The 23,733-nt window shown below is 43.9% G+C and overlaps 1 long non-coding RNA gene across 1 annotated transcript; it reads left to right on the top strand.

Moving 5' to 3' along the window:
* The first annotated feature begins 633 nt into the window (after positions 1–633).
* LOC139041277 (uncharacterized) lies at positions 634–23,733 on the top strand. Its single transcript, XR_011496118.1, has 3 exons — positions 634–709; positions 21,662–21,812; positions 23,299–23,733. It is a non-coding gene; the product is annotated as an uncharacterized lncRNA (long non-coding RNA).

Below are 23,733 nucleotides of genomic sequence, written 5' to 3'. Positions count from 1 at the left end.
CCAACTATGAGTCTGTTTTGGGTACCAAGATTATTTTATGCAAAAGGTATATTTTGAATACAAACTCTCCCCTCTGCCTCACACACACAATCAAAAGACTCGGAATCCAAATGCTTACTGTTTGCCTAATCAAACATAAAGAGAATGCTTAAGGAAGCAAACACTTCCACTTTGAGGCAGAAACTAAAAGCTGTGAGGGGTGTTAATCAGTTTCTCGGGTGTTTAAGCATCTCGGGTGTTTCATCACATTTTGTTTTTCTACTTTTTAAATTCATCAAGCCTCCAGGTTGGGGATTTCTGATCTGTAAAAAGCTTTTTAACAAACATCCCTAACACCCTTTTATACGAATACCACTTCTCAGAATGCAAAAATAGAAACTACTTTCTGTCCTGAATAATGTATAGTGTTCTGTTCTGTGAGGCAGCGATGACCTCCGGTAGCTGCTTTATCTGAAACGTCGGCGAGCTCTTGGCCGAGTCTGGCCCCTCTCTTCCAAGTGCTGCGTGTTTCCTGGGCACTGGGGTAACCTCATGTCTACCTCTGACACTAATTGTGACTGTAGAGCTTTCCTATACTGCTTGCTTGTTTGCTTTGGCTTAAAAACTGTTCATTTTTACACTTTTATTCATTTCAGTTCATCCGCTTTTCGTATGAAAGAATATTCAGCATGAACTTTGAAGCCAGATCAAATCCCCGCTCTAACACTAGGTACGTGGATGACCTTGGTCAAATAACCTCTGGGAGCCTTTGTTTTCTCATTTGAAAGTGGGGATAGTAATACCTACTTTCCAGGAATTTGTGCAGATTAAAAAACCGAGATAATGCATGTAAAACATCCAGCACACAGTAGTCTCAGTAACGTGAGTTTCTTTCCCTTATTTGGTGAGTATTTGTTTCTGAGCATTCTAGTGCTTGGGACAGTGTGGTGAACAGAGAGAGACAAATCCCTCTGTATTGTGTTAATAGTAACAGTGGTTTTCAAAGTGTGGTCCCGCAACCGGCAGCGTCAACATCCTCCTCAGTCCTGCTGAATCAGGAATGAAATCAGGAACTCCAGGGGTGGGGCCCAACGGTCTGCGTTTTAACCTTCCAGGTGATTCTGATGCACACTGGTTTGAAACCATTGATTCTAGATGAAGGCCAGCATGGTGTGTTTGTGGGTTTATAACCAGGGAAAAGGCGGGTACTTGCACACGTGTGTGCAAGTGTGGCGCTGGTGGTGTGGTGGAGTGTATTATTCACAAACACAGATAAGGAAATACACCATGGATGTGGAATTGGAGAGTAAATTATTTTGATTTGGTTTTAATATCTCATCACATTGTTTGTTGTTTTTCTTTGTCAAGCTAAGTCTTGGGGACCAGGGATTCAGGAGTAAATAGAGTTTGATTCCAGTGGTCTGTTGAGATTTGAGAATTTGAAGTGGTTCTGAATTCTGACCTCAAAAGTCACAGCTCTGGTGCCTCCAGATGAGCTTCTTTGTCTTTGGAGGGACTCTCTTCCTTTGGGGGCAGGGTGGTGGGGCTAAGATGTCACTAGGACAGGAAGGGCATCCTCTATTCAGGTGATTTTTTTTACCTAGGTCATCTCACCACCTTCCTGTGGCTCTGAAACAAGACTTTGAATTTTGTGTGTGATGGGCAGGGAGGCCATCAGAGTTGACACCAGATACTGTTAGCCTCGTACAAGGAGCTACTTCTGAAATTGGGCACCCAGTTCTGACCTTTCAGTATGTGGGGTCAAAATGCTAGCAAAACAGACATATAAACTAATCACCGTCTAGCAATCTCAGTCTCTGAAGGTCTCCTTTATAGCTATGCTCGCAGTTGGTTGGATTCTGCCCCCGTGTGGGCAACCAGTCTCACTGGATCCTCTTGGGAGCAGGTAACTTGCTAGGCTCAAACCTCCTCAGGGTCATTGGTGAAAGGTCTAGGGCTTGCCTTTCTCTTCTTTCGCCTTTCTCCTGCCCTGAGCTTCTATTGCAATTGACTTCTCATCAACCCCGTACTGATTTTGGGAGATACAAATGTTATCACCAGAATGGCAGGATTGCAGCTGTGCGGATCAGGTGATGACTACCAGGGATATGTGACATTTGGCACAACTAGTAGGATGCTGCAAATATGTACGCCACACTCATGACCAACGGGTTTTTTGGGTGGTTTTTTTTGTGAGGAAAATTGCCACCGAGCTAACATCTGTGCCAATCTTCCTCTGCTTTATGTGGGACACCACCACAGTGTGGCCTGATGAGTAGTGCTAGGTCTGTACCAGGGATCCAAACCTGCCTGGGGCTGCCAAAGCGGAGTGTGTGAACTTAACCACTACACCACCAGGACAGCCCCGAGATTATATTTTCTTAATATAAAATAAAAATTCATGTTTTAAAATACAAATATTTTTTAAAATTAAAAAAATTATCCAGGTAATATGTTTACTTTATAAAAATTAAAAAATTACACCCACAATCACTTACCAAATAGCGATTCTGTCATGTATCATTCCGTATACCCCTCCTCCTCAATATCCTACTTCCTCACTTTTCTCTTCTCTTGTTTAATTCTGCTTTAATTCTACTTATTTCTTCCACGAACAAGAAAACAGAAAGAGAAGAGGGGAGGGAAGGGAGATTAGAAAATGACAGAAAGCAGACGACGCTGAATTATTCCTCAGACTTTGCTCATTGGGACCAGCTATGCTTATCAGGAGATGAGACAGCCCCTCTCCTTGGCTTGTTCAGCCTGGTCATTTTAGTGCCACCTAAGTCACATGGGCCCTCTTCCTCCTCTTTTGACCTCTTCCTTATTATCAATCCTATGGGCAGGCTTAAATCCCCTTTCCCTTTGGCTTCTTAATATCCTTCTTCGTTTTCAATGGCAGAGAAAGAAAAAGACAGTGTCTAAGTATTATTGGCTGGACTGAGAATGTTTTCTTAGATCCTGGCTGGTAGCTTCTGCAGCCTGCCTTGGGTCTGCTTGAATTTTTCTGGCTGATTAATAAAGATGCTTACATAGTAGAGTTGTTAACCCTAGATCTGCCATAAAAGTTAAAATATCTTTTCATTCATTCACTCAACAAACATTCAGTACTTAGGACATGCTTGGTACTGTTCTAGATTCTAGGGAGTCGGTGATTTCAAAAGGATAGATGGGGTTTCTGCTTTCATGAAGGGAGAGAAACATGAAAGCAAATAAACGCTTTTGGATTTTGGTGAGTGCTTTGAAGAAAACAAAACAAGGTGATAGGGGAGGTCCCTACTTTAGTAGGGGCTGTGGGGAAAGGCTGCTCTGAGTAGGTGACGTTTAATCTGGGGACTAATTATGAGAAGGAGCCAGAAACGTGTCAAGGTGGGAAAAAACCTTCTGGGCAGAAGGAAGAGCAAGTGCAAATACCCTGCAACAAAGCAGACTTGCTGCGCCCGAGGACCTAGCTGAAGGCTGGTGAGCTTATAGCAGAGAGAACAAGTGGGACAGAGAGGTAGAGAGGCCACGGCCAATTTGCTTCTTATCCTGGATGTGGCTGGAGACAATTGAAGGATTTTATGGGTGTAATGTGATCTTGTTTACATTATTAAAAGGTCGTTCTGGCTTCTCTCTGGCAAATGGGCTGTAAGGGAGCGAGAGGGGAGGGGGCAGAAGACTGGAGACTTTGTCACAGTCACATAGATGTGAGGATGGCGTGGATACGGGTGCGGGCAGTGTGGGTGCGAGGAGTGGAGAAGCCCTGGACGCACGGCAGAGGAAGAGCTCATGAGACTGGCAGCTGAACTGGATTCAGGGAGGAAAAGATGAATCAGAGATCTTTGGCTTTTACTCTTGTTTTCGTTTTGGGGGAGTCTTCCTAAGCACGCACTTCTTAAATTATTTATAGTAAATATTACTTTTTTTTAATAGCAAGAACGTGTGCTCTGAATAATTTTGAGAGTGTTCATTGTTGGATTTTTTTGTTTAATGGGCCAAATGGCTGTAAACATCTCGTCAACCAAACAACTCACCTTGCTGACATCCTCATTTCTTCAAAACAGAGGGCAAGAAATAGAACAATATTTTGACTTAAGCACCTTTGTGTTCAGGCACAAGCCTGGGTTTTGGAAGATAATCAATCTGATACCATGGAACCAACTGACAGCTTGTTTGGTTTTTAGGAAACTTTTGCTCCTGGCAGCTCTATTGCTCTTTTGATGTTGAGAAAAAGAGATCAGTGTAGTCAGGACATTAGACCTTTGGCAGCAGCACTTTTTCATCACCAGTTTCCAGTGCTTTCTTTGAATTGGAAATTCGAACACTAATGGTTGTCTGTCTGCTTCTCAGGGTTTCTTTTGTTTGTCTCTCTTATGCTGTCTCATTTGTATTTGTAATCACTCAGGCAGAATGGTGTGTGTGAGCATGTGAGCACATGTGCAAAGTGCGGAAGACAAGAGAGAGGAAGACAGAGGCGTGGGGAGAGAACCAGAAAGACAGACTGAGACAGAGCTGGAGACAGGGAAGGCAGAAATGGGGTGGAAAGCTAGAACCTGAGGACTGAGTGTGAAGGAGTCCTGTTTCCTCTGATTTCTCACTGTGAGGTTGTAAAACCCGCTTCAGGAGAAGTGCTGGGCATTCACATTTTCAGCAATGTCCTTTTTACATAGTGCTGTGTCCTTCTTTCTCTGCACTGAAGGGAAATTGAGACTTGTAATTCAGTGCTGAGATGAAGCTCAGGAAGGATACAGCAGCATGTGGGATAAAAGACTTGAAGGCAGTTTTTATCTGGTGGTGTTATGGTGTTATGAGTTGAATTGTATCCCCCCAAAAGATGTGTTCAGATTCTAACCCGCAAAACCTGTGAATATGACCCTATTTGGAAATAGGGTCTTTGAAGAGGTAGTCAAGTCAAGGTGAGGTCATTAGGGTGGGCCCTAATCCAATATGACTGGTGTCTTTATAAGAAGGGGTTATTTGGACACTGAGACACAGGGAGAACGTCGTATGATGACTGAGGCAGCTACAAGCCAAGGAAAGCCAAGGAAAGCCAAGGATGGATGGCCACCGCCCCAAGCTGGAAGAGGCCAGGAAGGATTCTTTCCTAAAAGTTTCAGAGGGAGCATGGCCCTGCTGGCAGCTTGATTTTGGACTTCCAGACTCCAAAACTGTGAGGGAATAAATTCCCGTTGTTTTAAGCTAACCATTTTGCGGTAATTTGTTATGGCAGCCATGGGAAACTAATACAGGCAGTCAGTCCATTGTGAGTCATTAAGGTGATGTGGCAGCCAGAGAGCTTAACATAAGTTTGAGCCACATTAGTGGGAGTATATGAATCTAGAATGAGCGAGGGAATGTTGTCTTCCCCTCTATGTTCAACATATCGCATTCACTTCTGGGCAGTATACTTGGCAGAACATTGACAAGCTAGAAATTGTTCAGAAAATACACAAAGTGGAGACGGGAGCCTGGAACCCTGCCACCTTGATGCCTGGCTCCAAGGGCAATCTGGTGCCAACTTATCTTATTGTTGTAGCTTTAACTCCCAACACTTCCATTTGTATACTAAATATACAATAATACATTCAGTCATTCATTCAAATAGAGATAAACTGTTTCCCAAGCTGCCTTCTTTTCTCATTCCACAGACAATTCATTCCTGTGGCTTCAGTTTTCGTCTCCAGCCGGATTTCTCTCTGGAGCTCCAGATCTATTTATCTGACCACCAAATGGACATCTGCACTTCATTTAGTGATCCCCTAAGCTCAACTTGACTGAACTGGGACTCAGTGCTCATCCCATCTCCTCCAGACTTGCTCATCCTCCCCGTGCGCCCTGTCTTAGTGAAGGGCACCACTCCCGCTTGATTGCCTAACTGTGTGTGTGTCACAGCTCTCCTGTTGGCCCTGGAAGTTCCTTGAGGGCCAGGCCTGTGCTCTTTGTGTACATTTCTCTCTGGCTCCCAGGACAGTTTCTGCTCACAGCGGACACTCATGTGAGCAGACAGGTCGCCCCTTTCCTGCTTTAGACCCCATGGAAGAGATCCCAAATTTGTCTGGGAATAAGTCTACCTGGGGACATCACAGCAACTCAGTTATTTGGCAAACAGATTTTTAGGGAGTATTTTAAGAGACTGATGATCAGAACAGTATGGCAGAACGTGTGCTTTCTTAAGAGAAAAAAACATCAAAGCAGAAATAGTTTGTCCCATGGTGGTGTTAGTAAATTCCTTGGGAAGAACATTGGGTCCTACTGTCCCCAAACAACTAACTTGAAGATTAATCTGACACTGTGGCATTACCTTCTCCTTAGGAACCTCTAGAAAAAGTTGGATCATGCACAAAAATAGAAGGTAACCACCAAACCTCTTGCTTTGAGTTTTAAAATAATACTCCTCGCTCCCTCCTCTGCTCTGTCCGTCCCTCCCTGTCTTCTTTCTTTCTTTCCTTTCTTCCTTTCTCTTTTTCTCTCTCTCTTTCCCTCTCTGTCTCTTCCCCAGCTCACACTTCCTCTCTTCACTCTGCAGCCTTCTGCATTCAGAGTTATCCCCACACTTGTCTTTCACATCCCAGAAATCAACTCTCATTCTCTGAGTTGCAGTCTCTTCCTTGACTTCATTTCTCATGAGCAGGAAGAGCTGCAGGGTTTCCAGAGAGCTTCTATTTAGGTTACAGCAAGTAGTTCAGGTTTCACAAATACAGGACAGATGGCAGATCAGCTTTCTTTCAGAATGAGGGTCCCTCACCGGAAGAAGGCTGGTTTATTCTTCCGCCCCTTCATTCTTTACGTTATAATGTTTATCTTGGGTATCTTTTCCTCCTTCTAAAACTTTATGGAGGGAAAGAATTTTTTTTACATGGAGAACGGCTTTGGTCTCTTTCCAGCTAACAAATCTGCATTGCCTGTGCTTGGAAAGGGAAAATGATGACAATTTGTAAGATGTGCCTGGAGATAATAGGATGAAGATGAAGATCAACAATGTGAGCAGAGGCTTCCAGGCAGAAGGAATTAAGCCGAGTGTGGATTTTTAATATATCGGAGGCAGAATGGAATAGGGAAGGGAACACAGGTTTTGGAAATGAAGACCCCTGTTTGAATCCTAGCTCTGCCTCTTAACAGCTGTGTGGCTTGGGCAGGTAATTTAACTTCTCACCGTCAGTTACTTCATCTATAAAATGGGGATATAATAATAATTTCACTAAGGTGTTGTGAGGATTAAATAAATAACCACATAGGAAAAGTACCAAGTAGTGGTACTGGTCCCAAACGTGGGAACTTAACTGTGGATGGTTCCTGACTCTTCCATCTTGATTCTCAATCTTTTTCATATTCGACTTCTCTTCCAGACAACACTTTAGGGACAGAGATTATTTTTATCTGTTTTTGTGTTACCATGCCTAGCTTAAGGTGCGGCATCTATTAGATGCTCAAGACAGGTTTGTGGAAGACTTGAGGGCACAAATGAATGTCCCCATGGTTGGGATCAAGTGGAATCTTGGTCCAATGAGCTGCATCCTGCTCTCTTCCTCTCCCCTACTCTTCGTGTCCTTTCATCTTCTGGTACTTTCCAAAGACTCCCCCATCCCCAGTCTATTTCTATCCTCTCACTTGTATTCATGGGGTAATGCACATTTTGAGAATATACCTTAGACCCGAGCTCCTCTGAGACCTCATTTTGACTCTCTAGCAAGTGGCTCAGATAATCACTGTAATTGCAAAGATGTTAGGTTAAACCCTGAAATTAACTGCCTTTCATTCAGAGTCAGGAGATTCAAATGGGTGGAGCCTGAGTTGCTGCAGTTGCTGGTGTGGCGATGACCGCAGGCCTAGGCTCCGGTGTGTGCTCTCCCATCTCCTCCTTACGACACTCACACCCCTCACCCAGTAAGTCCTAATCTACTCTTTGATTGCTTCAGGCCAAAAGTCTAGGGATAGTGACATTCTTTAAAGAGTATTTAGGGATAATTGGATAAAAGCAAAGCAGTTATACACTCTGAATAAAACTGGTACAAAATCTGAGGGTCATAAGAGTTCACAGTAGCCTCTCAGTTTACCAAGATGTGTTTGGCAAAGAGACAGAGATGTTGGTAGCTTTTGCTTTCCTCACTCCTTCAAGCTAAAGTCACTGATGAAACCGCCCACCCTTGCCCCCAAACTGCGATCTCAGCCCCTCAGTTTCCTGAACAAATCTGTGTGTAGCTGGAGGTGCAACCAAAGACTCAGGCCTGCCTGGGCCTGAACAAGGTTCAGAGCCAAAGGGCTGGAGAAGAGAAAATGGATTTGACAAATATCTTTCAGAGGTAGAATAAGCCGAACTTGCCAGTCGCTTAGAAGTAGGGGGTGAGGAAGAGAGAGACCCCCAGGCTTCTCATGAGGGCAGTGGCGTGGGTAGTAGCCTCCAACAGGATCCCACTTAGACTGGGAACAGATCCAAGTTCCCACAGGAGGCGGAGCAGGTGGTAGGAAGTAGGAGGGGATTCCCCTTTGCATATGCTAGGGTCCCAGCACAAAACTTGGGCACCAACCAGCCTATTTCAGCCTGCTTCATCATATTGAACTGAAGAGAGGCACCTCCCTACCCCCCTGCCATCCTGGCTGATTAGAGGCATCAAATTGGAATAAAGAAGGAAAGGAATTTATTCATGAGTCTCTTAATTTTGAAAAACCTCTCAACTAGATCTCTATAACCTATCTATCTGAATCTATAACTATATCAGATTCACATTTACCTACTAGCTGGTCTGCCCAGAGATACTGGAAAGAATCATTAACCATCATGTGAAAAATAAATCGACAGCAAACCAGCACTTGTGATTTTTAACTATCTGCCCCTCTTGGGATTCACGTCAAGACCCCTGTTTGTTTTCTCCTGATGTAGCATCTCAGTGTCTGTGGTACCCTGCAGAGGGCCCTCACTAAGACCTCTCATTGTCCTTTAGCTTCTGCTCCTCAGGAGGATGACTGTCTAGCTCTGTGAGGGGTCCCTGGGGCTTTCTGGAGTGAATTTCATTTATTATCTGTGGCCTGTCTTTTTAAGCCTGACTGTCCCAAACACTCTCCAAATTCAGTGAAAATGAATTCAGCTGTTGTTGGGTGATGCATTTAGAAATTAGAAAAAGAGGTAGAAACTTTATTTTGAAAATAAGATGAAGTATTTTGCAAAACTTTCTCACACTGATGATTTCAGTTTGACCCTGTAAAAACTCTGTGAGGTATAGGAACAAAGGGGGCCCAGCTTGCTGATATAGAAACTGAGGCCCAGGGAGCCTGGACTTGCCTAAGGTCAGCAGGTGAGTCAGTAGGAACAGGAATAGGCATAGATAGCACCAGGCAGTCTACCAAGCACTTCTGCTGATACTGTCTCATTGTGGGTGGTTATGATAGTCATCACAGCCAGTTTTGCTTTACAGATGAAGAAACTAAACTAAACTAAAGGTGAATGACTTGCCAGAGATCAGATAGCTGTAAATAGCTATCCTTTTTTTTTTTTTTTCCTGAGGAAGATTGGCCCTGAGCTAACATCTGTTGCCAATCTTCCCCTACTTTTTGTATGTGAGATGCTGCCACAGCACGGCTTGATGAGCAGTGTGTAGGTCTATGCCCAAGATAGGAACTTGTGAACGCAGGGCTGATGAAGTGGAGTGCACAAACCCAACCACTACACCGCCGGGCCAGCCCTGTAAATACCTATTCTGATACCAATCGGTGAACTGTGATTCAATTCTGCATTAACCACCTGAAGTTAGTGCAGACCCCACAAGTTAAAGGCATGGTCCCCAACAAGATTGCCCCCACTTAAACATCAGCTGCAAGGGGAAGTCCCAGGCCACCCACACTTTTGACAAACTAGCTACAAATCTGGGGAATTCCCCTTGCCTCCCTCAAGTTTGATAATTTGTTAGACAACTCAGGAAAATTCTATACTTACAATTATAGTTTTATTCTAAAAGGATATGAATCAGGACCAACCAAATGAAGAGACACATAGGGCAAGACCAGGAGGGTCCTGAATGCAGAGCTCTGTGCCCTCTCCTCATGGAATCAGAGCACATTACCTCCTGGCACATCGATGTGTTCACCAATCAGGAAGCTCATGCAGCTCTTCAGTGTCCAGAGTTTTTAATTGGGGTTTTGTCATATAGGCGTGATTGACAGCTCCATCTCCAGCCCCCCACTCCTCCCAAGGCTCAAAGCCCCAACCCTTTAGTCACATGGTTGGTCTTTCAGGTAACCAGCCTCCACTGCATCCTGAGCCATCATATTACCATAAACTCAGTTGTGATCCAAGGGGCTCATAAACAACAGACCCTCCTATCACTTGGGAAATTTCACCAGTTCTAGAAGCTCCATCCCAGGAACCGGGGACAAAGAGCAGATAAATTCCTTACAACAGTAGCAGAGCCAGGAATTGACCCCGAGTGTGCAGAATCGAGGTCAAGTGCTTTTACCTGTGCCCACACCAGACCCAGAGCACCTGGCTCCCACCTGGCTTTCCGGCTGGGTGTTTAGGAGAGAGTGAGAAATTGTGATGTATTCTGACCTCCAGAAGACTTGGAGAGAGGCCACAGATATTTAAAAACCACACGTTGTCCTTCCGTTTTGCCCACCTGAACCCAGACCAAACCCACAATCCAACTTCCACCTGTCTGAGGTGATAAAGCTAAAGCAGGAAGGATGCTGGCTGATCCTCCTCTGCCTCAGCAGAGAGCTTGTCTTCAGGGCAGTGCAAGGCTTTTGAAAACAAGCCACGTAGGAGGTGCTAGTACGGACGGTGATTGCCATGGTCTGCATTTATCCTTAATCTGTGTTTTAAACAAAACCCCTCCGTCCCACACAGCTCTCTGCTCTAGGTACCTGTTTTCCAAAACCTGCAAGCCCAAATGCAACGGTAGATGAGGAATGATTTCAAAGGAATGAAATCCTGGGCGTGCAGGCTGCAAAAGGGCAGCGTATCCACTTTATTGATGCAAAGCCTGCCATTTGGTAGACAGGGGAAGGGGTTTCATTTCCTACATACCTACTATGTGGCATGCCTGTACTAGGCATTTACAAATGCCACACCTCATTTAACCCTCTCTGCTCTACAAAGTAGAACTTACTATCCCACCTTAATAGGTAAAGAAACAGGTTTGGAGAGATTAAAAAACTTGCCCAAAGATGTGAAGTTAGGAAGAGGCAAAGCTACGATTTGAACCCAAGTTCAATTTCAAGACCCACTTTTTTGCCTATAGCACGCTGCCTCCAGGAGCTGGAAATGGCTTGGGAAATGTTGCTGTCATTTTTGTTTGCTTGGTACTTTATTAAGTATTATTTTTGTACAATTATGTAATTAAACTGTATCCCTAGAAAACCTGTAATTTTGAGAACCCAGGGCAGCAGAAAGAAGCTAATCAAAGAAAAGCGTCATTTACATTGATCCTGCTGGGAGACGGCTCAGGTCACTTCTCTGAGAGCCCTGGTGACCTTGCACAGTGTAGTCCAAACGTCAGGCTGGTTTCAGTTCTTAAACCACTGCTAATTCAGGCCTCTGGTGCAGAACAAATGCGCTATTAATGATGAAAGTCACAATCACATAAAAGGCTCGCTGTGGGATTATAAGAGCTGCCCTATTTGCAGCTCCAGTTTTTATTTTACTTCCCATTACTGGCCTCTGTTGATAAATGTGGCGGCCTCTCCGGAAGGATGGGCGGAAGGCCAGAGCCCGCATTAGCTCAGCACTAGTGCCACCTGGTGGCAGACCCCAGTGTCTGCAGGTCCTCCTGGCATTTCAGTGATGAGATTGGGTAGGGCTTTTGGTCTCTCCCTTCTCCAGGTCCTCAAACAGGTGTTTTCCCCAAGCACGGGAGATACTCGTGCATGGGGAGGAGACCAATGAGGCAACCACCCACTTCATACAACTGCAAAATTCTAAGTCACTGTGATGACTGACTTTTGGACGTTGACAATTTTGTTGGCTTTGACCTCATGCAAGTACTGCACAAGGATGCCTTGGCTCCCGCTTCTTTCAGATGCCTGGTCCCACTGATACCTGGCTGTAAGCCCCATAAATGCACAGATGGTGGTAGTCTCTTCCATATTTGTGTCCACGGTCTACACCACAGCCCAGGAAGAAAATGAGAGGGTTCGGTACAGCCCAGACCATTCACTCAACTGATTTTATTTCCTTCTCAAGGTGTTTCTCAGCCACCTGTCTGGGAAGGATAATCAGAACATTTCCTATTTCCTATTTCTGAATTTAGGAGCCTCAACCATGTGTCACGCCTTGAGTAGGTGCTGAGAATACAAGGTTTATAAGGTGTCTTTCCTACCGTTGAGAGAGGCACAGGCTGCTCAGGGAGACAGCCTTGTTCAGACACAATCACGGCAGGACACCATAAACACTAGGTGAGCAGTGCATGACAGAGGTGTGATAGGGCCCGTTCAGGGTTTGGAGTCAGACTTACCTGGGTTTGAATCCTGGATCTGTCCCTTAATTGTTAAATACTTGGGGAAATCATTTGGTCTCTCTGAGTGTTAGTTTCCTCATCTTTAAAATGGACATAATTATGTCTCTTTTGATGGATGATAGTAAGAAATAAACCTAATTGTGGAAATAAATGAAGATCACCCAAATCAGAACAAACAGATCTTGCTATTGAGAAGGGAGCCAGCCACCTTGTCTTAGTTTGGTTAGAGACACAGGCAGGCAATGAAACAAGGGGAAGGCTCCAGGTACGCTCTGATTGGACACTAGTGGCATGGGGAAGCTGGAGGTGGGCTGACTAAAAGTGGGGCATCTCATATGATTGGTTTGGGGGGCGTATTTGGTTCTCTCTGATTGGTCCCGAGTTGGAAGCAGGGGCAGAATTAGGGAAGCTGGCAGTCAGTGACCAAGTCCTGCCCGCTCTGGGCCGATCACTGCAGAGGCTGTGGTTTGTCTTCTCGCGCTGGCTGCTGCAGAGGTTGTGGGTCGGGGTTCCGTTGTCACATACGGTCTGGCTGTTGTCCTGGATATTCTGTCTCTCATAATACACTCAAAGCTTGTCACATGGTATATGACATCCACAGATAGTCAGTAAATGGTGATCATTATTGTTATAATTCACCATGATCAGAGGTGACTCTAAAATGGCAATCAAGCCGGACATTAGTGGCAGCTTCCCAACAATGGTTGTCCCTGCACCTGTCAGGGTCCAATCAGGAAAACGGAAACCATAGCAGTTATTTTAACATAGATCACTTAATATGGGAAACTTGTGACAAGAATTGGAAAACTGAAAAAGCAAGAGGGGGGGCCGGCCCTGTGACCGAGTGGTTAAGTTCTTGCGCTTCTCTTTGGCGGCCCAGGGTTTCACCGGTTCTGATCCTGGGCGCGGACATGGCACCGCTCATCAGGCCATGTTGAGGCGGTGGCCCACATAACACAACCAGAGGGACCTACAACTATGTCCTCGGGGGCTTTGGGGAGAAGAAGAAGAAAAAAAAAAGATTGGCAACAGATGTTAGCTTAGATGCCAATCTTAAAAAAAAAGAAAAAGCAAGAGGGAGAAAGAGGCGATATAGACACAGCTGCTGCAGGAAGCAGCTGGAGGAAGAAGGAGAAGAGATTGAGGCTATTCGGACTCAGAAGCCCAGAAGAGGAGCATCACGGGGTGGCCCCAGGCCCCCCAGAAAGGCTGTGCTGCCTGCCAGGGCTGGTATCTCAGGAGACCGGAGGAAGGGCTGAAGGACTGGGACCCAGGCATCTGAGTATCAGCAAACTGGGCAGGCACATCTGAGAGGGCACCATGAGGCTGGGTCAGGGAGAAGGGAAGACCCCTGGAAACTGGAACGAGTTGCTCCTGAAACCAGTTGCTGCTATTGGGTGAAGCAGCATCGTGGCAGTGATGTTGGCAGATATCAAGCAAACAAGATTGGAAAGATGCCTGTCCCCTCCTCTTGCCTTCCAGTCTCCCTCTGGTGTCCCTATTGGTGGTAATTAACAGGGACCCACTGGCAAAGGAGAAATGAGGCTACAGTGTCCCAGGCCCAGCATCGCACAAGAGTGTGAGGAGGGTTTGCACCGGACGACAACAGCTTGTTACCCAGCTCACTCCCTTCTTCATGATTCACAGAACCTCAGATTTGTTCAGGTGTACAGTGGCTAAATGCTTTGGGGCAACACAGACACCCCTTGCATGCTTTTCTCCAGATCTGCAAACCTTTGTTTTCGAAACTGAAACACAGCCCATTGAAAGCAGACTATCAGGTAATAACTTCCAGTTTTGATCATTTCCTGCCCACCCAGCTACTCCTCCCTTTTCCCTGAGTCTGGAGATGTGTGGACCTGGACAAAATCCCCAAGCTTCTCCTTCCACAGTGATTGGAACAGCTTCTGCTTTCTTTCCTCTTCTTTTTATCCAGAACCAAGAGGCTCCTGGAGAACTTTCCAGTGCTTTCCTTAATGGAGACAGGGGAAATGGAAGTACAGGGGTCAGAGTCCACTTTTATTCCAAGCTAGATCTTCCCATTCTACACAGTTGGATTCTTCCATGAGATTATCAGGCTGGAGATTTGGCCCATCCCATTTAGGGGAGGCAGGGCTCTAGCCACACTTTTATCCAGAAGCAACTACCTATGCCAAAGATGATACCAGGCACTGGGAAAGCCAAAATGAATCAGACACGGTCCCTTTCCTAGAAGACTTCATATTTAGTGGAGAGACAGATTCTAACCAATCAGTATCACCTAATGAGAGCATAAACCTAAGTCCATGGTGTCACGAAATCCCTAATGCCGACTCTATCCGTGAAGGTCTCAGAAGGCTTTCCAGAGGAGGTGGCATTGGACTTGAGCCATGAGGTAGAAGTCTGCCAGGAGAGTGAAGGAATGAGAGGGCACCCTAGGCAGAGGCCCGTGCCTGTGGCGTGGCCTGGAGGTACACAAGAGCCCCTCCATTTAAGGACCTCTGAGGAGGTATGTGAGGCTGGGGCAGAGGGCTGGAGGCAGGGTGAGCAGGATGGAGCTCTGGGTTGACAAACCTGCAGGGATAGAGAGGGATCAGCTCCTAAAAGGCCTGGGATGACACCCTACAGAGACGATGGGAAGCTGAGGAGGGACACGAGCCAGCCTGCAGGTAGAGAGAGCACTCTAGCAGCTGTGTGGTGGCTAGACTGGGAAAGGGAGTTGGCAAGATTCGAGACAGAAAAGCTGCTAAAAGTCTGTGTCATAATATTCATTGGTGGCTTTAAAGATGCAGAAGAGACTTTCCTAGGCTCCCCAGCCCAAGAGTGATTCAAAGCAGTAGACACAAATAAATATAGGGGGGAGGATTGGGCCCAAGCTTCTGCATATAGCTCCTACCCAGCTGAGGTCCCTCGTTAGACCTGGAAAGACCAAGTTCCAAGGACTGATGAGGCATCCAGGGGACTGGATGGAGAGGTGGAGGGGAAGTCTGGGAAGGAGGAAGGAGCACATTTTGAAGTCCACTAGATACCACAGGTTGGACACCATTCCTGAGGCTACCGAAAACTGGTGCTGACCTTGAGACAGAGAAAGCGCATGATCAGAGTCTGTGCATTAGGATGGTTCACGGGGGAGCTGCATGTAGGATGGATTAGGGTAAAAATGGAGTCCTGCTACAAAAACTGTGTACAAGCAAGTGCTGATGAGGATCAGAATCCGTGTAGTGGCTTTGGGAATGGAGAGGATGGGTCAACATTGGAAAAGACACTGTGTAAGTTGTGGAAACTGATGAGGGGATGGGGAGACAGGAGCCTAAATGTTCCCAATTTTTTTTGTGTATCATGTAAATGAGAGGGAGATAGAAATTGGGAAGTCAGGAGAAGGAGCAATTTTAGTGCCAGCTGTTGGCATCTAAACAATGGACTGCCTTTAGTAGTATGTATCCATGTTGCCGGTGTCCCATAATGGAGCCAAACTCAACATTGCAACTTCAGATGAGGATATTAAAGCAACAGGGAAGGGAATCACAGAGAAATGAGGGGTAGAGGCTCCAAGGACAATTTGATTTCTGGTAATAATCTTCATTGCAACAATAATCATAATAGTACACGATTTATTTTATATTCCTGTTTGAAAGTACTCTGTTAGGCTAATTTTAGTGAGAATACAGTGAAATTGGTCTACTAATTCACTCCTGGTAGTACTGTACGTTAGTACTCTTTGGGAAGCAATATTGTATGTGGCAAATCCCACTGCTAGGAATTTATCCTAAGGAAATATATTTTTTTAAAGCAAAAGCTGAGAGCCCAAAGAAGTTTATTACAGCGTCATCTACGTTGACCAACGATAGTGAAAACATAAAACTCCTACAGAAGGAAATGGTTTGGTAAATGATGCTATGATGATTCAGTGAAATATTATAAGCCTATTAAAATGCAAATTATAATTATGCTGCTGAAGGAAACATGGAAACATATTTGATATGATAAGTGGGAGTAGAGAGAGCGGAGTACAACACACTTTGCACAGTTTAATACAACAGTAAATATGTGCATGCATGTGAATAAAGATTGGAAGGTAAATTGAAATGAAAGTAGGTATTGTGGTAAATAGCGTGGGCTCAGGAGTCAGAATACTGGGCTCAAATCCCATGACTTATGAGCCTGTGACCTTGGGCAATGTTTCCACCTTCTCTTAGCTTCAGATCCTTCTCTATAAAATGGGGGTAATAAATGGGTGTAATCAAAACACCCATCACAAAGAGTTGAGAGCATCCAAATGAGATAATGCATATAAAGCTCTTGGATCTTGAAAACGCTCAAAAAATGATGCCCATTCCATTGGGTAATTTCTATTTTAAATATAGTATAGATTCCCTAACTATTTATAAAAATGCACAAGTGATCATCATTCTTTTTAGTGAAGTTAAGTAGACCCAAGTGGGATTAAACAAAACATTGAGAAGAAGATAACGGGTGCTGGGTTCTCTGTTTTGTCTTTTCGGCTTTGTTTCTGTTTTGTCCTTGCATTTTAACCCTACTTGACATGTGACCAACACTGGGAGTGAAATAAATATAATACCAAAAGGAGAAATTCGTACTCAGTGCCTTAGACAGGACTTTTAGCTTCTTTCCTGCCCCGACTGTTTGAAGCACAGATTTAAACAATTTAATCTCAGCTACTTTTGTTCCCGAATGGTAGATGCATCAGGGATCAGCCAAACAGCTGCAAAGTGGACGGGGGAGGGCACATGTCAGGGGGTGATTGCTCGTGAACTAGCTGACTGCCATGTGAGGTTTGTATTCCTGGATAAGGAAGGAGGAGAGCCCGGCGGTCATGCCTACCAATGTTCAAAGAGATGTTCACCGTAGCATTATTTTAGTAATAAAGGGTTGGAAATAATCCAAATGGCCATAAATAGAGGATTGAGTAAATGAGTTGTGTACAACAAAAATAAAAATAAGCAAAAAGTCTTTTCCACATCGATATCAAAAGAGATTCTAGATAAACAGGATCGTTAAAAAATGATAATAAGTTGAGAGACTTCTGGTAGAATATCTTATATTAAACATTTGTGCTAGTGCCACTCTGTCCTAAACTAAAGTAACAGAGAGAATAGAAAAATGCACAAATCCACAATATGAGACAGAACAGGAAAGGGAATGACAGAATAAAATTTTGGAAACTGGAAAGTTGATAGCCCAATTTCATGTACTAGGTAAATCTAAATCTTAAATTTGCAGTGGGAGAAGCCCAGACGTAAATACATTCGCGCTATGGAGCTCCTGAATGGTTCAGAAATGAGTGGCACAAGGTACCTCTGAGGGTGGGTGTCCAGGGTGATCTAGAAATGGGAACATTTGTTGAAGGTCTATGTAAGAAGCAGATAGACCTCGATTCCCACCTCAACTTCACTCTGCTGGCGATTTCCCCCCACCAACCAGGAGAAGTCTAAGGGTTTACTTTCTGTATGGGCTGAACCAGAGACATTCTGGAATCAAGAATACCAGGTCCAGCTGAGGCAGGAGAACCATACTGAAAATAGGGATGTTACCGAAATAATGAAAGCCCGGGCCCCTTCTTCCACTTGATTCCAAGGTTGCTGAAAGCCAGCGTTATACAGGCAGGATCTTGGAAGATTCTTCTCTTAGAAACAGAGCTGCTCAAGGGACAAAATACACTGATACTTACCAGTGGTGGTCCCCCAGTGAAACAGCCCAGCCAGATTATCCTACGTAGTTCACCAGTCAACGAGTCCAGCCCATTCCCATAAAGCTTCTCAATCAGTTTTTCTGGGCCACACTTTTAAGTATGAGCAGACCTGGCAAGGCTCACCAAACATTTTAGGAAAGCCTCTGTCATGAAAGATGGAAACCAAAACAAACACAAGAAGCATAAATGAAAATTTGGTTTATTATTCAGCAAATATTTACCCTTTCTCTCTTCCGTTTTGGACAAACATACAACCTGATTCCAATGTGTTGGATTTGGTCACGGGATTTGCTTTGACCAGTGGGATGTTTGTGGATGTGACATGAGCAAAGGATTGAAATGAGCTTCGATGCTGGGCCTTGCGCTCCTGAGGTTTTGCCATCGACATGAGAACACATCCTGGATAGCTGGTTGGTCCCAGAAGAGTGAGAAACATAACAGCAGAGACCTGACAGCCAACCCACAGGCTACCTTATGAAGACTCATGAGTAAGAAATAAATGCTTATTACTATAAACTAATGAGTTTGGGGATGACCCATCATGTGGCATTTTTGCGCCAATAGCTAAATAATACAAACAAGAAGAGGAAGAAGAATTTGGAGAAAACAGAAACAGTGCAGGAGCAGAAGAAAATTGGAAAAATCTAGTTATTATCTTCCAAGGAATAAGAAAAAAATGCACCCAGAGACTAAGAACAGGAATGTGTAGAGAAGGAAAAAGAGCTGTTGGAAATTAAGAATACGATAGCAGAAACGAACAGTTTAGTAGAAGGATTAAAAGATAAACTTGAAGAACAGCCTCAGAGAGTAGAATAACAATAAAAACAAACCAGAAGGTAGAAAATAGTAGAGAAAAAATGGGGAAAATAATAGAAAATTAGTCATAGAGGTGTAATATCCAAATAGCAGCCATTGTAGAAAGAGAAAACTGAGGGAAAGGATTAATCAAAGGGCTAATTCAAGAAAAGTCTCCAGAATTGCAGGCCGTGAGTTTCTGTACTGAGAGGTCCCACACAGTGTCCGGCACACTCAGTGACTTAAGACTCACATCAGCATACAACAGAGTAAAATTTCAGACCACTGGGAAGAAGAGAACACTTTAAAAGCTCCCTGATGGAAAAAGCAGATCACATGTACAGGATAAGAAGTCAGAATGGTACCAGATTCTCAAGAGTAACACTGGAAGCAAGACAAGATTAGGGCAATGCCTTAAAAATCACAAAGGAAAGTTATTTCCAACCTTTAATTCTATATTTGGGAAAAGTATCAGTAATATCGTGGAATGAGAGGATGAAAGATGTTGTGCAAGTCACAGTTGTCCAAGATCCCCAAAAATTTATCTCACGTGCACCTCTTTTGGAAAGCTTTTGGAGGATGTTCTCCATCAAAATAAGGGTGTAAACCAAGAAAGAGACAGACATGGAATCTTGTAAACAGGGATACAACATGGAGAGGAGAAAGGAGTCCCCAGAATTATGGTGAAAGGAGTTTTTAGATTCCATTATGCCCACCGTGCAGTAGATCTAGAGAGCAACCAGGAGGAGAGGCCAGAAGGTGTGTCAACAAGAGGAACAGGAAACTGATGCATTACTTGCTATAAATGAATATGAGAAGAGATTTATACTGCTGGCTGAGAGTCTGGGAATGAATTAGTGCAAGGTAGTCAGAAAAGTACACAAAGGAAGGAACAGGAACGCTATTATCAAGCAAAACAAAAATTGTACAGAAAAAGAAAGGAAAGTCTAGGACCCTGCACAGCTACCTGAACAATAATTACACAGTCTTTACAATGTGGACATTACACTGTAATCTAACCAAGATTACGAGTATATTTGGTTTAGCTATAGAACAAAGAGAAAGGAAGTGTGTGTGCACTTACGCATGCATGTGAGGGATGGGGGACGAGTGTAAGATAACCACATGCTCATTTCCACAGCGGAAAATCAATGGAAAATATCTAAAACTGAAAATCAAGAAAGAACAGTGCAAGTAAGGTATCTAGAAACACAGAAGCAAATAGCTAAAGGAACCTAAAGTGAACAGCTAGAGACGTGGGAACCGGAGATTGGCAGGAAGTGGGGCAGGGAACTGCTGGTTTCCATCTCAAGCCTTGGAGAACAGCGTGACGTTTTAAGCTATAAATACTTGATAAAAACGTTAAAAATTTAATTTAAAAGGCAAAAAAATAATTTAAAAGATAATTAAATTAGGAATTTTAATTAGAAAGGCAATCTGTCTTTATATGTTTACTTACTGCTACTTTATGTATTTGTTATACATAGGTAATTTATAAGTATACATAGATAAGCAGTTTAAAGTGTGTAAACATGAATATTTATCTATCTACATACGTAGATACGTAGACGGATAAATATTCAGATTGGTAGATAATTAATAAATGCATAAGGAACAATCTGGCTGAATATACTTCCATGCTATAATAGTTGTCAACTCAGTGGAATAAGCCTATAGGAGCACTTTATTTTCTGCACCATTCATTCCATTGTTTGAAATTTATACAATAATTACTTTTGTAATCAGAAAAAAATTAGAAAAAAAATTAAGGTGAGAATGCTTGTTTCTTCACCTACACTTCCACTAATGAGCTTCATCTATCTTGGATAATCATGTCCCAAGCAATCCTGGGTGTCTTCTGGGCCTCTCCACATACACACCTAGGGAATAACACATGGAATTTTTGATTGAAAAAACAATGTTTAATCTGAATGTATCATGAGGAAACAGAAAATCCAAACTGAGGGACATTGCACAAGACAACCAGTCCAACTGCTTCAAAAATATCAATGTCATGAAGGACGAAAAAAGGCTGAGGAACTTTCTAGATTAGGAGATACTAACGAGACATGACCGCTAAATGCAATGTGTGATTTTAGACTGGATTCTGGACTTGAAAATAAAGAAAGAAAAAGCTGAAAGTACACTATTAGGACAACTGGAAAATTTTGACTATAGATTGTCCATTGGATCGTAGCATTCTCTCAATGTCAATTTCTTAAACGTGATCATTTCAATATGGTTACATAGGAGAACATCCTTAGGACTTAGGAGATACTTGTTTAAATATTTCCAGGGAAAATGTTTTACATGAATACATTCTCCTACATGTTTAAGACAATAAGGAAGTATGTAGAATAAAAAGCGTTGACTCATTCAACATGGCTTCAGTCACCATACATTGAGCACTGATTACATGCCAACTTCTGCTGTTGGCACTGGGGATAAAACAGGAGCACTAACATACAAGACGCCTGCCTTTGTCAACTTGTATTCTGAGGAGGAGTAAAAAGCAACTAACCAGATTCCCCCTTCGGGACCAAGGCACTTATCCCCCCAGTTTCTGGCTCACACCTCCATCCTTCTCTGGGAACTGCCTGGCCCAAGGTTATGTCTCCCTCACTGGAAGCAGCCCACATCCAGTGACCAGACTGTATGGGGATACAGAAGCCTGAGCCCCCATCCCAGTTGAGGGTAACTCTGAGGGGCTACCCCAGCTCTGGAGCTGCCTGTGGCCCCTATTGCAACTGCTTCTTTTATTCCCTTACAGGTGTTGTTTCTGAGAGGACACCCCAATTAACCTCCTGCACTCAAATCTCCCTCTCACGGTCTGTTTCCTGGGAACCTGACCTAAGATGCTCACCGAAGTACTGTGCAAAATGGTGAGCAGGAAGATACAAATATGGGAAGCGATAGGGCAGGTAAGGACTAGGTAGGCACAGTCTTGAGAATCTTGAATGAAGCCTTGGCACATTCTGGCAACAAGAAACCACATGCCCAAAACGGGATGAAAAATATTTTTGCTCCAATTATAGTCTAATCTTATGTCCCTTTCCACCCTCTGCATAGTTTTCAAGTTGGAAATATTTTGCTAAAGTCATAGGGCTGTCTTTTCATTTTACTTATAAGATTTTTTGCTTGGTTGGAAAGAGAAAGCTGGAGGCAAATTCTTAGGTTCAAGCTTAAGGGAAAAAAAAGCAAAATATTCCTTTCCCACCCACCTCCCCAACCTCTCCTCCTCCTCTTACTATTTTTAAATAAAAGGACAAAGCAGGCCAGCCTTGGCAAGTGGTTATTGATAATGGGTCTGCAAAAGGACCACCCACCTACCCTCTCTCTTATGGCTTTGTATCTAAAAACAGCCCTTTAGATGAGAGCTGGAACATTGTGAGTGCTGAATTCTGGCGGCTCTAGCTCTCTCCATCTCCATAATGACCACGCCTGGGGCACTGGAGAGAAATTGGAGAGTCACTTGGAGGGGAAGACATCCCTCTGATTATATAAGGTTATTATGCCTCATGACAGTTATGGGCAGAAGAAAACAAGGGTACTAATAACTATGCGGTAGTTTTGTCCTACGTGTAACAGCCCTGCTAGGCTCGCTGCCTCTTGACAGCCTATTCATAGTGGCAGGAGGGAAATCCTAGATTTGCTGTAGCATTTTGATTTCTAATCCCCCAGCAGCACTGTCCTTCAGCACTGATATGGCAATAGGTTTGGACACTGACAACTACCTTTTAGATGGACTGCATGCCTGTGGAAAAGGACAGAACACTTTAATTCTGTGTATTTGGAAGAGTGAAGGCACCCCAATGGGTAAATTAGTATCTTTCACTTTCTAAGGTTTTCTTCTAAGATGAGGGTGGTACCTCGGGAATAAGAGGCTTACCCAGATCCCAGGCCTGGTTTTATTGGTGACAGATTCAAATTTCCTGGAAAAGCCACTTGAGTACTCTTGGAGTCCATTTCCTTTCCTGTGACATGAGCAAAGAATCCTTGAACTTCCTTGATCACAAGGATAGGAAGGTTAAGCTGAGATCATTTTGGAAATACCTCTCCTATTGAAAGCCCTGGGCACACTATGTGTCACTGGAGTGTTTAGGCAGAAGGGCCCCAGAATTAGACCTACCAGAAGAGACTTGACTTTATGCCATCCTTCTCAAGGATGCCAGTCCAGGCTGGTTCAGTATCTTCCATCAGGGCGGCTGAAAATTGGCCTGGTTCTTGCTCATTTTGTCAGGATAGGAAAAAAATGTAGTGGGATTATCTGAAAATCATCTAAATATGACTTCATTTCTCCTTATGTGGTGTTTTTAAAGAACTTTAAAATTTTTACTTGTTGTTGCTCTTGAGGAAGTTTCACCTTGAGCTAACATCTGTGCCCGTTTTCCTCTATTTTGCATGCAGGTCACCACCACAGCATGGCTGATGAGTGGTATAGGTCTGTGCCTTGGATCTGAACCCGTGAACCCAGGCCACCAAAGCTGAGCACACCGAACTTAACCACTACACTATGGAGCGGGCCCCTTATTATTACTTTTTTTTTTGTAGATCAGTCTTGTTATGGGATGAGACAGGTAAAGAAAACCTCACCGTAGTATAGCTTCTGATCATATCTGCCATGTGGAAAATGGAGATTTCTGTCTCATTGTGTTGTTATGAGGGCAAAACGAGAATAGTATAAAGTACTTACAGCAGTGCCTGATACATAGGGAGTACTCCATAAGTGTTAGTTATTATTGAGATGCAGATTAACAGGGAGCAGGCCCAACCCTAACATCTGGGGGCCCCAGGCAAGACTACAAAAGGAGGCTTACTTACCCCTGAATATTTAGTTTTGAA

Source organism: Equus asinus, chromosome 20 (genome assembly GCF_041296235.1).
Source record: "Equus asinus isolate D_3611 breed Donkey chromosome 20, EquAss-T2T_v2, whole genome shotgun sequence".
Lineage (NCBI taxonomy): Eukaryota > Metazoa > Chordata > Mammalia > Perissodactyla > Equidae > Equus > Equus asinus.
This window is presented reverse-complemented; position numbering and strand designations above follow the sequence as displayed.